A 4,789-nucleotide genomic window follows, 5' to 3' on the forward strand; every position below is an offset into this window, starting at 1 on the left:
GAGGACGGTCGTTAAACGGAGCGACCTTCCGGCGCGACGCTGGTCAACTGTTGTAAAGTAGGCATCAAACGCGAGTTGACGCGGTGTAAAAACGCGGGGCGTAAAAAATCTCCCTTCTGCCTGGCGGGCGATCAACGTCGTCGTGTTCGCGGCTGGGATCGTCTCACTGCCAGCAGCGACGGACGATCCTCGAGCGTGACGTCTCGTTTCCAGAATGCTGAAGGGACGACGTGAAACCGATGGTCCTTCCGCTACGGGACGCAGAAGACGAAGAGGATCGAGGCACGTAGGTGACGACGGGGACGACGTTCTTAATGGTTTTCTCGACACGCGACGATCACCACCGAGGAACGAAGGAGGCCTCCTGCTGGATATTCGACGGCGTTGACGGCGTAAGGCACGGTGCGGTGACACCGCGACGACGCTTAAGTCGGATATTCCGCGGCGAGATAATGACGACAGGCTGTCTGGTATGGGGGGTACGGGTGGTTCTTTGGGGGTGGCGTCCATGTGGGGATCACCTCCGGCCTTCCCTCCCGCCTGCGAACCACCTCTTCCTCCTCCAGGACTTCCTCCTTGTCCTCGAAGTACCCCAGTTTTCGATGGTGCCCGCGGACACCACTCTCGCGCGCCGCCAAGTCTCACCGATCGGCTCCCACGATGTTACTTTTCGTGGGTGGAGGCTGCAACAAGAATAGGCCACGATCAACTCGTTTGCTCCATTGTCAGTGCAATTAAACAGCTAATGTCAATCAATTTTTCTGACATCGCGTAAAGTTTAATCTCGCTTCGAGACCAACTTCTATGAAAGATAATAAGATAATGTATGTATACATACAGGGTGTCTCATTGTAAAATTAAAAAATATTTGTGTATGTAAATTTTGTGTGTTACAATACACAAAAATGTTCAATAATTGGAACACTGTTGCAACAGCATATTCCTGAGATCAAATCGAGTCAAAAAGTCCTGTACTACTTTTCCCTCCGACAAACAGTTATCGAGGTATCATAATGAACGTTGAAAAAGTTATAAATTTTCTCTGGAATATCTCAAAAAGTATTAGGCAGATCAAAAACTGTTTCGGACAAAAGTTGTTAAAATGAGACATCCTGTATATTTTTAATTTAAAAGTAAACTTTCAACATGTATCTTATTTCAAATGCCCATATATACGCGACTATATATTCATAAATAAAAATAAATCATCCTTTATGTGACGACACATGTATTTCGACATATTGAGCTGCTGCTAAAGAATTGTTCTGCTCAACAAGAAGGGAGAGCGATCGCGTATACTCGGCGGTAGAACGAGGGAAAATGTGATGGAAAGCTCCGACGAGATGGAGAGGCCGGTCTATCGATAAGGGTTCGTTCGCATAAAGGCATCATTCAGCAACGTTTGATGTATATAGCATCAAACATGCCGACGTGTCCCTTCGGAAAGAACGCCGCGCGGCCAAATGTATAGAAACTCGGTGGCACATTTGACAAACGCGAACTCGCGAATACTCAAACACCACATGGCGAGGCAATAAGTACTATTATAAATTATCGCAAGACAAAGTACCAACAACTAATAAGAATATTCTTAAATGTCGCCAGCAGTAATTAACAACATCAGTGTTTCCTTGACCGTATCTGGCAATTTTAATAATACAGAAAATCTATCGTGCAAAATATTAAGTTTAAATTAAGAGAGAGTGATCCTCGCGTTTGTATAATCGTCAAGATATTTTGCAAGTTAACAACAGTGATTTACATATCAAAATATTTCTGTTCAATACAATTTAATTCGTAATTTCGATAAACCTGTACGAAAATCTCACACGTTTAAAGCTCTTATCTCAGATATCGGGAATCGGCAGATAATTATCAAGAATAATATTTGCTCTTCTCGGAAATAGAGACCGATAGATGATCGTGACGTAAATTGTATACTCGTTAATTTATGTATTTTATCGACTAGAAATCCAGGTGTATGTTTCTTTACCGTCGACAAACACTCGAGGCGACGAGAGATTCCATGCGACGAGACACGGTATGCCCGAGCATCGTTTAAAGAAGCAATTATCGTCCGTAATTATCGCAATGAAGAAGTAACTCGAGACAGCCAGCGCTTTGATTCTTGGACGTACAAATCTCGCGTGTGAATCGCGCGAGATATCCGTCTCGCCGATTAACCGAGCACCGACGGCAAATCGCGAGGATTCAGCGACCACGCGATGATGTCGATCGCTGATTATTCGTAGAGAGCGATCGCGGTTTCCTCTCACACTTGTCGCGAACGCGTTTCAAGAGAGAATAATACGATATGCGGAGCGGCGCTTACCGTTAACCGATCGTAGAATCGTAGAAGAGCGACGTAGCCTGTGTTTCTCTCTCACTCGCGGGAATTTGACGAACTCTTATGGCCAGTCTCTGATTACAGGACCTCGAACCGACTCGTACGACTGTCGCCGCGTGAATAACCTTGCGTACGGCGTGACCTATTGTTTCGCCGAGCGCCATAGACCGAGGCGCTGGTTCCGAGAAATGACGTAGCGCCGTAAACACCTCGGTCGAAAATATCTCATTGTGCCGAATCATTCGGCGCGGCGCGGTCGAGCGAGGCGGATGTTCCGCGTGCCTTCGCGTCGCTCATCGCAACCGACATGTGATATACCGTGGAAATGATTCATATACCAGATTATTGGTACGAATCCACGATAGAAATACATGCCAATAGCAATCATGTTATCATTTTTTGCGCCCGTTAGTTATTTATGAAATTTACCTCCATTCGCATCATTTGCGTATCTATCGTTCACAGTAACAAGATATGAAACGTAGGCTCTACTATTTCTAAACGCCGCCGATCAACATTGAGCGCAGTATTAGATGACAGTTGATTTAAAAGTGTTCTGTTACATAAACAGTCCTGTCGCGTTGGACAAGTGATTACAAAACAAATAACTAATTGAACATTGTGATCCCCGCGGGAGATTAAAAGGCGGGAATTGCTAGTCGGAGTAGCGTACACTCTTAAATTTTTTGCGGGGTCTGCTTCGACAATCGGATAGCATTCATTAATTATCGAAACGCCGGCCCGCTGTAACAATTACGCGATATAAAATTAGCAACGCGACCAAATTGTACGGCGGACACTTAACGGATAAGTAGTGTATTAAATGGCGGCCGGTCACGAGAACGAAGCAAGCTGACGAACGTGGAATATGGAACGCATGAAATCCAGTTCTCAATCGCGTATCTCAAGGACACATCGGCATAGCCGACACTGCCACACCGCCGACCGTACGACGGACCCAACGGTACACATGGCGCAGGCCGATGGTCAATCGAAGCGGTGCCACAGCAGCTATCACCCTCGTTACGTATTCACGTATCCTTGATTCACCGCAAAGTTTTGTCGCGTCTGACGTGTCCGCAAAGGAATCGTTTGTTCGCAAACCGTAAGCTCCTTTTCGGGGACATAAGTTAAGGGCTCTCGCGTTATGGCCTTGCGCGGACGACGGGTTTAGGCCTCGCGTGCGTCTCGCCGTTCTTTCGGGAGAGTCACGTGCGCGCTTGATCGGAGATTGCGACGGAGGCTAAAAGACGGCGCGGCTCGAAGATTATCGCGAGAGATTTCCCCCCCCCCTCTCGTTTTAACTCTCTGTCGCCTTACACCAGGTCTTTTTTTATTGCACGAGCATCATGGCATCTACTGACTCGCGTTCCACTTTTCGCGACGAGAAAAGAAGAGATTTAGATACGTCAATTCGTAATTATATAATCAGCTCTTCGAAAGCGACACGTGCCTCGTCGGTAGGCAATTGCGTGCCGTAGAGAGTTAACAATTTTAGGAGACCTCGTACGCGTCAGAAATGTTTCGCAAATAACCGCGTAGCTTCTCGTGTCACGGGATAGGTAGCCATGACGTCGTTTGAAGGTTTCAGCTGTCGGCATGAATGAGGCCTTAACGTATGCTTTATCGTCCGTGCGATGATAATTGAGTTAACGCCGTGCGAGGCGTGTGTGGAATGAAATCCAACCCGAGGTGGTATCGGGCATCAACTTACGCGAGCTCGCTTAGCCAGCACTCGGAATTAAATCATCGTAATGAATTAACGGTTAATGTAGTTCTCACACCAACACCGGCCCTTCCCAGCAAGCTCGCCGACTTGAATGATAGCAGATCGGATGACACGTAAAACTAAATCTCCCCGACCGTGTGAATTTCTGTAGCTATAATAAATTAGGAGGTAAAGAGAATACATGTAGTATCAATCTTTTCTGTTAATATTTTACTAGCTATGTGAATCACTTAAATGATAGGAGCCCCCTAAACTTTTTTTTAAGTTTGTATCGAGGGGGAAACCGCTGACCAAAATCTTGTACACCAATGCCCACTTAATGCCCAGTGGACATTACCTTATCTTATTTATCGTTTCTGTCAATATTTTACTAGCTATACGTGAATCACTTAAATAGAAAATGATATACTGAAAAAAATTTCTGGTTGAATATGGACGAATCAGATAATTCCTTTAGGATTTACCAGAATTTCTGTAGGATTACAGGAATTCTGGTAAATCCTAAAGGAATTATCTGATTCGTCCATATTCAACCAGAAATTTTTTTCAGTGTAGGAGCCCTCTAAACTTTTTTTTTAGTTTGTATCGAGGGGGAAACCGCTGACCAAAATCTTGTTTAATCTTTTTTATCTTTATAATGCCCCAGCAAGGCCTATAATGCCCAAACTAATGGCCAAAGAATGCCCAGTAATTTCTAGCAATGCCCAGTAATG

The sequence above is a fragment of the Vollenhovia emeryi genome, unplaced genomic scaffold (assembly GCF_000949405.1).
Source record: "Vollenhovia emeryi isolate VEMERY1.0 unplaced genomic scaffold, V.emery_V1.0 DF939169.1, whole genome shotgun sequence".
In the NCBI taxonomy this organism is placed as follows: Eukaryota; Metazoa; Arthropoda; class Insecta; order Hymenoptera; family Formicidae; genus Vollenhovia; species Vollenhovia emeryi.